Source organism: Pseudopipra pipra, chromosome 23 (genome assembly GCF_036250125.1).
Source record: "Pseudopipra pipra isolate bDixPip1 chromosome 23, bDixPip1.hap1, whole genome shotgun sequence".
In the NCBI taxonomy this organism is placed as follows: domain Eukaryota; kingdom Metazoa; phylum Chordata; class Aves; order Passeriformes; family Pipridae; genus Pseudopipra; species Pseudopipra pipra.
This window is the reverse complement of record NC_087571.1, coordinates 3,740,073-3,753,747: the sequence shown is the minus strand read 5'-3', so window position 1 is coordinate 3,753,747 and position 13,675 is coordinate 3,740,073.

The window sequence follows — 13,675 nt, the reverse complement described above, 5'->3', positions numbered from 1 at the left end:
AGTTATTAATCCTCTGAGTTTCAGAAGGGAGGGAGAGCTGGAGCAGGAGTGTTACTCTGGGTTCCACCCACAGCTCCTCTGCCGGGCTGGGTGGGCAGAGAAAAGTGGCAGAAAAGCTGCTGTGCTTGTTAACATCTGCTGGGAAATGTGGTCCTGTGCTGAGACAACTTTTTCCTGTGCAAACAGCAATGAATGTCATGGTATCCCCTCTGCTTGTGCAGGTCCTTTCCCTGTCGTGTATTTTACTGAGTTACTTTGAAGTGAAGGCTTTGCTGGAGCTGAAGTGTTGAGATGGAGGATGGAGCAGTAAATATTCCTCATCTTGGAGGATCAGAGGCTAAAAAATAGTCCTCCCTCTCTCTCTCTCTCAAGGTCAAGTGAGTTGTTTCTTGTCCTGTTGCCTGATGCTCTGTCTTGAAGGTGGATGTTCATTTAAAGCTCCAGACTGACAGCTCTGCAGCCCTCAGTTGATCAGAATAATTTGGCAGCAGATCTGCCCTGACCCCGCTCCAGTGGGATGACTGGATGTCTGAAGGGCTGAAGCAGTTGTGTAACAGAGGGGGAAGGCAGGGGATTAACTCAAATTCCTCATCTGCTGCTCAAAGGTGTGATGTCAGAGTTGCCACAAGAACTTAAAGGCTGTGTGTTCACCTCAGGAATTGGGTTCCACGGGGCTCCCTGAGCCTTCTGGCTGCGTGGACTTGTTGGGAAGTGTCCCTTGGTGTCTGAATAAAGAAGTTCCACACTCCACCGAGCATAACTAAAAGCCTGTTAAAAGGAAAAAAATGTTTCAGCCAGATATGCAGATTGTTACAGATCATCTGAGAAGAAACTGGGGGTTTTTCAGTGTCTAACTGCAAAAAGGAAAGAAAAATGCTGCTCAATGAATAATTCACAGGTCGTGCTCTGTTAGGATTAGTGCCTCTAACTGGGCAAATGCCTGTCAACATTGCTGTTTGCTGCAGCTCAGGGTTGGAATCTTGGTTAGTGGATGTAAATTTTTATAAGTTGCAGGGTCAGAGGGAGGAACACTGCAAGAAAAATCGGGATGTGTTGCTGGAACCTAACACCTCTGCCTTCATTTTTAAAGGAGCTGGGTTGTTCTAGTGAAAGGTAAAAGTGGTGGAATTGCTTTACCTTCCAGAGTTTTTGCAGAACAAACAGATCATGAATTTGAGCATTGCAGTGAAAGCCCCCCATTAATGTGGCATAGACTTCATGCTGCCCAGAATCACCTGAGAATGTTGTTTGGTTCTTTTCCTTGTATAAATTAGAATTCCCAGTTTTTACCAGTTAATCCTCTAACTTAGTCCAGAGGGGAAGGTCTTCTCTCACTTTGTTTTACTGCCCTCAGTTTGGCAGGAGAACAGAATTCCAGTTCATGTGTCTTGGCATGAACTCACTTTTGCTCTGAGTGTACATCCAGGTGGTGGGTAAGAAAGGACAGGGAATTCCTGGGAGAAGGGATAAGCCCACATTTGGAACAGGGGACTCTTTTCTACTCCCAAACTGGAAAATGATGGGGATGAGAAATGGGAATGAGGGTGTTCCCAGCCTGCCTTGCTTCCAGGGCAAGGGCATGAGATGAGGGAAGCCTTTCACGTGCTTTGTGATTTTTAGTGTTTGAAGAATAGAAACTTGATATATATGGGGGGAAATGAGTCAATTTGGGGCCTGTTTTGGTAATTCCTCTGGCAGGAAGGCACATCCACCACCTTGCAGAGATTCCAGAGGGCTCCTGCCACCCGTGCATGTGCACACACCCCCCAGACAGTGCGTGGGATTTCTCTGTCCATTTTTCCCTTCACTTGTTAAGGTGCTTGTGGCTGCTGGTAGTTTGGGAATGCAACCTACTCCCACTTTGTGTTTTGCACAGTGAAGTAGAAAATGTCACCTTGTTTCAGATTCTCCTCTGTCACATTGATTACAGTGGGCTCAGAGAAGGGCAGAATGATCTTTAGCAGCAGAAACTCACGATTGCTGAGTAGGAAAACACTGGGAATTGTTCAGCCTGGCTCTGAACGGCCACTGGAGCTGAAACAAAACAAGGCAATTTATTGTTTCCACTTATCTTTGTTAATTAGGGTTCCACCCTGAGTATGTGTAGTATTGATGGAGGAGTCACCTAAATAGGTGTCACTTGTTCTTTGTGCTCAAAGGTGAAGACAAGGACTGATTTTAACCAAATTTGGTCTCAGCTTTGTAGCACCTGAGGGTTTTGAAGATGTGGTTGATCCAAAGGTGGTTGGACTGTTCAGGAAGTGAATGGGAGTGAATTTTCCACCATAATTAGATGTGCTACTTCATTCTATATCCTCCATGGAGAACTCAGGCTTCTAACTTTGTTCCTTTTTTAGTGGTTTGTACTGGGTATAATTTTATTTACATCAGATATCTGCAGTGTTATGGGTTGTGGGTACTGACATTGTTAAACTGCTGCTCTGAGAGGGGGGGAAAAAATGCTCTTATGGTTATTTTCCTAAGGAGAAATATGTGTCTCCCTGAGCTAAATGGAAATGCAACATTTCTCAGCAATTGCTGGCCAGGGTATTTAACAGAAAATCAGGGCATATTTATCATTTGGAGGTGAAATACGGAGGGAAAAAAAAAATCTCAGACATATAACAAGGGCCCCAAAGATGGAAGGCAGTGGTCTCTTGAAGTCATTAAATATTGAGGCATATGTCAAACCCAATGAGAGTGATGGTGCTTCTGTTTGATGTCATTGTTAAGAAAATGAGGGCTGGGGAGGAGATGCACAACAGGATGAGAGCTCTGGGGCATAGAGACACAGGTTTATTAAAACTGCAGTCCAGTCAGTAGCTGTTGTTAAAAAAAATATATAAATATATATATATCTCCAGAAGTAAGGCTCTGTGTCTCATCCTGTCCCTCAGAGGGGGTGGATGGATGTTATTTGATTTACAGAAGCACTGAAGAGCCTCTCTGAGCTCTGTCTTGGCAGTAGGTGCTCTACAAAGGCAGAAAAGATTATCTGACTTTTTATTTCTTTCTCTCTGTTGGTTTAAGGGGGGGAAAAAAAGGGCATTTAAAAGCCACAAAAATGCACTTTGCAACTTCAGCAGGAGCTCGGGGGTTGTATTTGGCTGTTGGTTAATGGGTTATGAAATAATTAATTCCTAAACTCATTCTTTTAGTAACGGTGCCACCTCGTGGGCTCGGAGGGGAGGAGGGACAGTGGGGCCAGATGAGGCTGAAAACAAGGAGCAGAACACATTTAATTACCATTATACAGCCTTACCTTGCAACGATGTTCTTGTTAACAATCACTTTTTACTCTTAATTGCTCTCTGATTATTAGATCGGTTCCAACTCCTTGCTGCTGTACTAAGAGAAGGTCTGTTTGGCAGAGTTTAAATTGCAGTTTAAAAAACAGTTTCTGGACAACCCTGTCAAATACATATCAAAGAAATACAGTGACAACAGCAGCTTGTTAGCTGGAAATGTTAATAACATGCACTTCCTGAACCCTGTGTCTTGACTGAAGATTTCAAAGGGCTTTTTAACTCCAGGAATCAGTGTAGTTAAATCCCACATCCCTCTGAGACAGAGGAGGTGTGGAGAAGCAGCTTGTTGGTATTTCTAATATCTGGGTCTGTCTTGTAACCCTTCCACTTACCAGGAGTGAGGGGATGCCTTTGAAAAAGGAGATAATTTGATTTTTTTTTTCTGTGCTGTCCTCCAGTCCTAAAAGAACAAAAATGATAAAATATCAATTTGTGCAAAGGATTAATGTATCTTTCTTCATCCTAGTGAAAATATCTGGCACATTTTCAGTCACTGAGTAACTCACCATCTACCCAAAGCGCCTCAGCACTGATAAACCTCAACACAGTGGTGGTAATATGGGCAATACTTCATCTTTCCACCCCTATTCCTTATCCTTGGTTTGTTGGGAATCCACCAGTGCCTCACCAGGGATGAGCCTCTTGTGTGCTGGGTGTGGGGATATATTTATACAGTTTTTTGGAAGATGGGTCCATGTGGTTCTCCTGCAAAATGTCAGCATTAACAGGAAGTGTCTTTGTGCCACTGATGTTCTCGTTGTAAAAGATAAGCAAAAGAGTTTGTGGCCTGAAAAATTCTGTGCACACCCCAATTATTGATATTTTCTTTAGGATCCTGTGTTGGTTTTTTTTTTTTCTTCATTTCACTGCAGCACAACCTGGTTCTGCAGGGAAAATGGATGCTAAAACACCACGTTTTTAACTATATGCTTGTAGAATCTCACAGAGACCCCCCTTAAATGTAGAAGGGGTGGGAGGAAAAAAAAATAGAAAAGCCTGCTTATTAGTTCCTGCTGCCACTGAAATCCCAGCTTTGCCTGTCAGGAGGAAGAAGTGCATGTGAAGGGAGCTCGTGGGATGCCTGCAGAGCACAGACATCCCTCCTGCTTCCGTTTCACAACCAGCATTCCCCAGGGAAGCTGCCAGCAGCCTGTTCCATGTTAGCTGTGATCAGCCTGATATACAGGATAAGCTCAGCCTGGCAAGGAACTTGGGTTGGTTGGAAAAATTCATTTAGCACTGAAATTAGAAGTGCTAAAGGGGTGTGAAGGCTCGAGGTCACAAATCAGAGGAAGTCGCTGCCTGGGAGGGGTTTGCTCCGGTTTGGAGCAGGGGATTGTTCTCAGCTCTCATGGATGCTCTGGGAAGCACAAATCGCTCCAATCCAATAGGAAAAAAAGATGAAAAATGAGTTTCAGCAGAGCCTGAATAAGCACAGGCCACCTAGTTGTTGCCTTATCCAGGTGTCTGCCTCCTGGATTTGCAGCTCTATGGGCACAATGCACGTCTTGCATCGATGCCGTGGCTGCCAGAGGCTCCCAAACCTTCTCCTGAGCTCTTCATCCCCGTTTTGGGATGAAGTGCCAGCAGATCCCGAGGTTTGTCCCGTGTCCCAGCAGATGGAGCCCGTGCTGAGCTTTTCCATTCCCAGCAGCTGCTGCATGTGCTGAACGCGCACAAAAAGCCCAGGAAGAGATGCCAGGCAGGGGTTAGGGGGGCAAGGAGGAAAGAGCAAGAGTTGAAACTTATTTCTTTGCATGAGCTGACCCAGAAGATAAAGAAATTGCTACACCAGGGCAAGCAGAGATAAAAGGAATTGCCCTGGTTAAACCCACTGCATTTAAAACCTTGAGAAAACTGGAGCTGTTTTGACCAGAGCCTGGTGCTTCATCCCTGCTCCAGGAATTTAGGGAAGAGGATACAGGAAGAAGCTGGATCACGATCTAACAACGGTTTATTAAGTCTGCTCATGTCATACCACATTAAAGCTTAAATATGTTTCTCCCCAGGCCTCCACAGAAACTTAAAGCCTTTCCCCAGTGCTTTTATCTTTCCTCTCCTTGCACTTCAATTACCAACACTGCTGCTTTCCACAGCAAAAATTGTTTTTTCTAGGTCACGATTTTTATCTGGCAAAGGAAGTTGAGCAAGACTAGCCTAAGTTAACCATTGAATAAAGAGTTTGAAATGAACCCTGTAAAGTCTGAGCAGGGTTTATTTATGCTGGATTTCTTTTACTTTGCTTTGGTGGACAACGAGAAGCGTTTGTGGTGGGAAAGAGTTGAGGTCCTGATGCTTGTTGGTGCTTCTGAATGAAGTTCTTTTTGGCGTGGTTTCAAAGGTATTTAACTTGTCAGCTTGGCTGTTTCATTAAAAGGAAATATTGCCTGGTTGCTCTCAGTTCTGCAGTGTTTGTGGCTGCTTTCCACAGCTGCTTAGGAGAGATGTATATTTAAAATGTGCCCTTCATTGAATGATAAATGCTCCAGGGAACAAGTGTTATTTTGGTGCCAAATGTCAGGGTTTGCTCTCTGAAGCAAATTACTGGGGCGTGTGCCCTGCAAACCCGGGGGGGTGTGTGCCCCTGGAATGGGAATTTCCTCCATGTGCACTTCTGGGAGGGGGGGAAAACAGGAATATGGGGAAACAGATGGTGTAGAAAACAGATGGCTCCTTCAGCTGCTCCCAGATGTCACAGCAATGTCCCAGCAATGCTCTGCAAATACCTGCAAATGTGCTTTGATCTGTTGCTGGCTGCAAACAAAACCCTCTGAAGGCAAAATGAGGAGCCAGGACTTGGGCATTTAATGAGATTTCCTGCAGTCCTTTGGTTTTTGGGGTAAGACTGGCTGGGAAGGCTGCTCTTTGGCATTAGAGGAAGGCAAATTTGAGCTGGAAGGTGCTTATGGCACTGGTGATGGAGGGCTGGTCGGGATGTGTGTGTTGCTGGTGGGGAAAGGACATTTTCCAGTGGAAAGGCACTTTGTGCCAGCAAATGAATGCAAACATGTCCTGGGAGTTGCTGAACACGAGAAGGATTCAAGTCTGTGCTCTAGGCTGCATAATAAGGTGTAAGAGGGTGGGTGAGGACTGTGGGTTCTCCCATGTGACAAACACAGTGGAGAACTTGGAGCAGGGATGTGTAAAAGGAGGGATGTGGTGGAGAGTGCCCTGGTGGTGCAGGGGGTTGAGGGAAGAGTGGGATATGCTGTTAAAGAAACACTGGCTGGGGTTTTCTAAGAAACACTGAGTAAATCTCCTTTCCTCACCGTCCCAAGTGTCGGAATGTCAGGTTCTGACACTGAGAGTCAGCAAAAGGCTTTGTATCACTAAAAAACCAATACAGACCTGTTTGAAGGGCACCAGAACCACAATTTACCACTTGACCTCAAGAAAGGCCTTGGAAAATGGTGTCTGGTTGACACTTGTCACTCAGAAGACCTTGGAACACCCGACTTCCAACTCTCCTGAGGTTCTGTATTAATCCCCCAGCCCAGAGATAGTTCAACAGTAAGGTACATGAATCTATTCCTGTTATTTAGCATTTAAGAGCCTTAAGCATGGACAAGGAGTCTGTTTTGCCAGGTGCTGTATAAACACTGAGCAAAATATAGTTGCTGCCCTATCGGAGTCTTTGCTGCATGCAAATTAAATCAATTACAGAAAGCTTAAAAATAACTCCAGCACTGCTGGCACGCTGCACAGAGGGTAGGCCCTGCCACATCCTGCTCACTGGAGTTTTGTGGTTGACATCTGAGCAGCTTCTCCAGGCTGAAAGAGCAGAGAGCTCAGCGAAAAAAAAAAAATGCTGGAGTTCCTCTTTTTGAGGGCAGCTTTCTGTCTGAAAAGGGAAAGTTTTTCTGCTCCTTTAAAAGGGAGTAAAATTATGCTTCCCATTTAGAGCTTTTAGTTTTTCCCTAAGGACCTGTGGGAAGGGTGGTCAGCCTGCTTAAAAACCTCAGGGTGCTGGAATACCCCTTAGTGATGAGGATGTGCTGCTGGTGCTGGGGTCTCTTCTCCTGTAGGGATGAACTGTGGCACAAAAAGATGGAGCTTTGTTAAATAAAGCCCAAACTTGTGAAGGGTGAGGCTGGGAGAGCAGTCTGGGGGGGATGGAGGGGCCAGTTTTGGGTGGAAGAGTTATCAGAGGAAGAGTTATTAGAGTGTCCAAAGGAGGGACATGAAGATGGTGAAGGGTCTGGAGGGGCCACAAGAGGAGACTGAGGGGAGACTCCTCGGGGTCTGCAGCTTGTCATGAGGGGCAGCTCCAACACACTGTGAGCAGGGACAGCCCCCAGGGAGCTGTGTCAGGGCAGGGTCAGGTTGGATCTCAGGACAAGGTTCTTCCCCCAGAGGGTGGTTGGCACTGCCCAGGCTCCCCAGGGCAGTGGGCACAGCCCCAAGGCTGCCAGAGCTCCAGGAGGGTTCAGACAATGGTCTCAGGGACAGGGTGGGGTTGTTGGGGTGTCTGTGCAGGGCCAGGAGCTGGAATCAGTGATCCTTGTGGATCCCTCCCAACTCAGCATGTTCTGTGATCTTTAGGAAGGTGCTTTAGGTAGTGTGAGTTAAGAAGTGAAGCAGATTTTCCCTGGAGGGGATGTGTGCGTGCCTGCAGGATGGGGTGAGCTTGTATTTATAGCTTTGTGCCCTTGAGTTAAGTGCTCTGCTGCCTCTGTTCTTTATTACTGCCTTTGCTGCCTTCTACCTTCTGGTGTTCAGGCCTGAAATGTGACTTCCCAGTTGTCAGCAGTGTCCTGCTGGCATCCCTCGAGAGCAGATGATTTACAGGACTCAGTGCTCTCAGTAGCACTCAGTCTGCCTTTCAAGTGGTGAACAATTCAAGCTGCACTTGGAATATGTTGATTGAACGTGGAAGACCTTGGATGTTCTTGATGGAAATGAGGAAGTCAAAGGCTTGCTCTGAAATTCAGTGTTTTGTTAGGTTAGTGTGTTAAAAACACACAAGGACATGTGAGGAACCATTCCTTAGGCTGGGAAACCAGTGACTTGAGCTCAGCTGAGAGGAATTAGGGTACCCCTCTGATGTGGGGTGAGGTTTGAGCAAAGACAGAACCACAGCCAGATGGTCTGAAAACACAGGAGGGATTTGTAGGTGATGATAAACTTGGATTTGTACCGACCTTGTCACCCAAATGCAACCCCAGAATACTTTGTGGAAGCATTTTTTGAAGTTTAATTGCAGTGGCAGCTTCTGGATGCAGGGTGATGTGACACCTGGCAGTTCAGGGTGGGAATTCCGTGTGTTCCCCTGGGAAATAACACAAAATGGGTGGCAAGTCTGTGTCCTGGTGGGGATCTCTGGCTCAGGTTCAGCTTTAATGTCAACATCTTGATATGCAAAGATCAGCTGTTCCCTCCAACATCCTTCTGTAGGCAAAGCCTCTCTTGCCCCCCAGTTGTGTGGCTCATGCAGCAAAGCTCGTGCCTTTTCCAGTCAGCACAAACCAACCTGGATCAGGCATGGATTTACTCAAGGAGGCTGAAGCCTGTGAGAGAAAATTGTCAGGGTAATGCAGGTTCTCACTCCACAGATGTGACAGGAGCTCTTTGCCCCCCACTCACCCTGGGAAAATGCATCTTAGATAAACTGGGAAGCTCAGCCCCTGGGAAAGCACTGGATGTGCCTGTGTAATACAGCCCAGCAGGGAGAGGCTGCAGCAGGAACACGAGCCTGGCTAATACCAGCAAAAAACCCCTCATCTTTCTGTATTTGATGCAAGCCCTGTAGCTATGGGAAAAGAAAAAAAAAAAACAAACCAAACAAACCAAAAAACCCAGTTTGACATGAATTCTTCATGTGATGCTCCATAATCTGCTGTAGTGCTGGAAATAATTCTGATTGTTCCAGCCTGGCAGAGCTGCTGCTGCCACAACCTTCAGCAGTCCCAGCCAGGGATGTGCTGCTGGCCTGGCCTGCCACAGGTTGGGACCCCCCCAAGGCTCCCAATCTCCTCCTGGTTTGCCTTCTACATTTTGGCTGAACACAACTGCTTTTGGATTCTACGAGACACATTTTCATGCTTATTGCTGTCTGAGAAGCTCTTGTCAGCCAAGAAGCTGTTCTGCATCTCACAAAGTACAAACCCTGAAGGAAGGATGGGCTAAGAAGTAAATCAGAACAAGAAATCTTTACTCCCTATCTTTATTATAATATTATATTTATCATTTACTCTCTATCTCTATCTTTATTATAATATTTATTATTTACTTTCTATCTTTATTATATTTATTATTTGCTCTCTATTATAATATTGTATTTATTATTTACTCTCTCTTTATTATAATACTGTATTTATTATTTACTCTCTTTATTATAATACTGTATTTATTATTTACTCTCTCTTTATTATAATACTGTATTTATTATTTACTCTCTCTTTATTATAATACTGTATTTATTATTTACTCTCTCTTTATTATAATACTGTATTTATTATTTACTCTTTATTATAATACTGTTATATTTATTATCTATCTCTACCTTTACTCTTTATCTCCATTATAATCTTACATCTATTATTTGCTCTCTGTCTTTACTCTGTCCTTACTCTCTATCTCTACAGACAGCCCACACTTGTGTCCTTTGGAGCATTTCACCTCAGAAAATGGCCTTGGTAAAAGATCACTGTGACCCAAAATACATACAAGTAACCTTAGTGGAGCCTAAAACCACAATAGAAATGGGGGGTAAATAAAAAGTTAGCATTGCCTCCGTGGTTTTGGGGGGTTTATTTTTGAGGAGTGAATTTCTCACGCTGAAGGGGAATATTGGCAAATGCCACCACATCTTTTTTTCCCTTCCCCTTGGCTGTTGCTGATAGATCCTCACAGAATGATTGCCATGAATATTTTACTTTGCTGTTCAACAGACTAAAGCATGTTACCCCAGGAAGCTGTGGGATATTAATACTTTATGTGTGGTGAACAATGAATAAATAACCTCGGATCGGAGGTGCTGGGATAATCTGGATCTAGGTAATGAAATAAAGGATTTACATGTAACTGTCTTCTCCTGGAAAGCTGAAAACTCAAAATTGAAAATTCAAATCCTGGAGCAACTGGAGGGAAGTGTCTGCCAGACTTGCCCAGCTTTTGTGTTCAGACAGGCAAGTGGGTTCCCTCTCTCGATTCCTGCATGTAAGGGCTTGTCTCTTGTATTGTGGATTAGCAGACCTCTCAGATGTCACATCAGCTTTTCTCTGACTGGTACTGAAATAATCTAATCTTTCCCCCTGGAAGAAGCAAATTTGCTGTTCCACTGCACTGTTTGTGCCTGGTATATTGTGGTAAGAAATGGACCTTTTTGGCTTCCCATAACTAAGGCTGGTGTGCCTCCAACTCTTTTTTAATTAAGAAATTGAAAAGATAAGTCTAAGAATGATTTTTTTTTTTTTTTCTCATTTCTACCCAAGCAGCTCACATGTGTGTAAAAGGAAAAACCAAGCCAGAAGGAATAAGGGTCAGAAAGGAACATGCCAGCCTGTGTTTTAGCTTGTCTGCACTTAACTGGTGCTACTGAGAAACACCAGTGGGACTGGTGGTTGCTTCAGGTAGCAGCATCCTGAATCTGCATCTGGCTGTGAAACAAGGAATTGCCTTTCCCTAATGGAAACAGGCTGAATTTTACTGCTGGTTGGAGTCTCCTGGTAAAATTAGAAAGCTCTTGCTGTCACCACAACAACATGGGGTGATAGGAGAGTTTCTTGCTGGGATAAAAGGCATCAGTGCTGCAGGTTGTTCTACCTGAGTTCACTTGCACACAAGACATGAGAAACTCATTGCCTGCAGCCTTGATAATTAATTATCCCTTGATAACTGGCAGGTGCTTGGTGAGGGTTTGGTTTCCATGACTAAAATCACCTCTATTTGTCCAGCCTTCTGCCTTTTGGTTTATTCTTAATTCTCTCTGCATCAATGGAAGGAAGTCACAGAGAAGGAACTGGGTTTTTTGGGGTTTTTTTTTAAGCAGATGCTTTTTCCCTTGGTGTTTTCCATAGGGGAAGAAAAAGGAACAGTGGCCTATTAGCCCTAATTTATTCCCTGGCTGGACACAGGTCTCAAATGAATTGCAAGAAGTGAAAAGTTGAAAGCAACATGATCAGGTAGTTCAAGGAAGGTATTAGGAATTCAGCTGGACTCTGTTTCTGGCTCTGACAGGGCTCCCCAGGTGGCACAAAGAAAAATCACTCCTTATATCTAAAAAAGATTCCTCTCTGGACCCTTTCCCGTGGCACCAGCAGCTCTGACTTTAATAAGGAACAAGGTCTTGTAGGAATACCCGTGTTTGCTAATCTTGCAAGGCTTCCAGTCTCCTCTGCAGGAGCTCTGAGGGCTTTGGGAAGGGCAGGATAGGAGGGAAAATGGTGTAAACCAGCCTAATTCCTCACTTGTACCTGGGGCAGCACCTCAATTTTAGTATCTGGGGATGCAACGTGGCAGCAAAGGTAAAAAAAAAAAAATAAATAAAACGACCAAAACAGCAGGAAGATTTTGTTTGGTAAAAGTCTGCACGGGAAAACAAACAATGAAACCAAACAAAAGGGACTCAGCTGCTGAAAAGGACCATCAGAGTGACTGAGCAGAGGCTCCAGGGGTTGCAGTCAAGGAAATCTCCCCCCAAAACGCTCCTCAGGAGGGTTTTTCTGGGAAAAGACAAACAAGGGTGGCAGGTGCCCAGCCTGGCACTGAGCAGAGGGTGGCAGGGATGCTCCCCTTGCCCGTGTGGGATGTCCTGGCACTTGCCCGAGGGAAAACTTGGCTGGGGGGGGGACAAAAGGCTGGAAGGGGGGTGGTTCTGAAGGTCTCCCTTGCTCTGCCCTCCCAGGGGGCACGGGCACAGCTGTGGGCACGGGGATGGGCTGGGGGGGCTCCCCTGGGCAGGTACCGAGGGCTGGGGTGGCACCAGTGGGTGTGGAAGAAGGATCTGTGTGGCAGAGCCCCCCAGGGAACTTTATAGCACTTTATAGGATAAAGATGGGAGGGCTGGGGCAGGTGGGCTGTGCTCTGGAAGGTTCTGCCTGTGTGAGGTGACCCTCAGGTGTGGGGGGGAAAGAGGAGCCTCCCCATGGCTGGAGTCACCTCCCACTTTTAGGGGTAGTTATAGGCTGCACTACCCTATAAATAGATTCTTATTTATTAGTCTTATTTATTATTCTTATTTACTATTCTTATTTATCATTCCTCCCCTGTGTGTGCAATGGCACCTGAGGAGTGAAAGCCCCCAGCCTGTGGGGTGTTGGAGGGCTGGCTGGGGCTGCACTGCTTAAAACAATAAATAAGGGGATGAAGGAGGTTTTTAGGACCATTGCTTTAGGGGCTAATGGAGCCTGAGTTCAGGTGCCTGGTTTTATTTGTTCTGACCAGTAAATAAGTTCTTATTGCCACAATTCTCACTTCTGTGGTGTCACAGTGACCTCCCACCTGTCTGTGCTGCTGTAAATAGCATTTGGTGGTGGTGACTGGCTTTCTCCTGCCCAAAAAAGCAGGGTTGAGGTGAAGTACAACCTGTAGGTTTTTGGCAAGAGGTAAAACCTTAAAAAAATGAGAATTGAGTGTTTGACTCACCTGTTGATCCCTTTGCCTCAGGTTGGGGATGTATTTGGCCACAAGTCTCTGCTTGGGGGGGAGAGACTGGAAGAAAGGACTTGCTTTATGATTAAGCTTAGTCTTGACTAGTAGTGTAAAAATAGAGTTTTTGTCTCAATCCTAGTGTCACATTTCAGGTGGGCTTCTTTTTTCTTCCCCCCCAAGTTTCTGGGAGCTTCCCAGTTGCTGATTCAACCCCTCGAGCTGCTGCTGTAGAAGTGAGTTGAAATGTTCTGGTTAGAAACGTTACAGCCTTGGAGCCAAATATTTCACTCCAGGTTTTGATCTGTATTCATTTGTTACAAGGTTCTTCTCCTCCTTCCCTCAGCTCGTGGTTATTAATGCATTAAATATTATTATGTTATTAACAGCATTAAATAACGGGTTTCTTTGTGTAATCTCTGGAACTTGTACTTATTTCACAGCTGCAGGGTTGCTAAAGGCCAGCACCTGGGGGTGTGGGACTCAAACAGGTTTTCAGGAAGGAAGAATGGATTGATTTTGAAGCTTTTTTTTTCTTTATTACATTCTCTGTTCATATATGCATGTTTAGTTGGTTTTTTTTTTTACTGAAACCATATACTAGAGGGACAAGAAAGTGATGAACTGCTCTTATAAAACTGCAAATCCCCAAATCTTCCTGGTGCTCGAGTAATGAATCTTCTGGTGGCTGTCAGAATCTCTGTTGTAAGACCTTACTTGGTGCTCTTGGTTGATGATTTGGGCAAGAAAAATAAGATGCCAAATTTAGCAAATCCGAA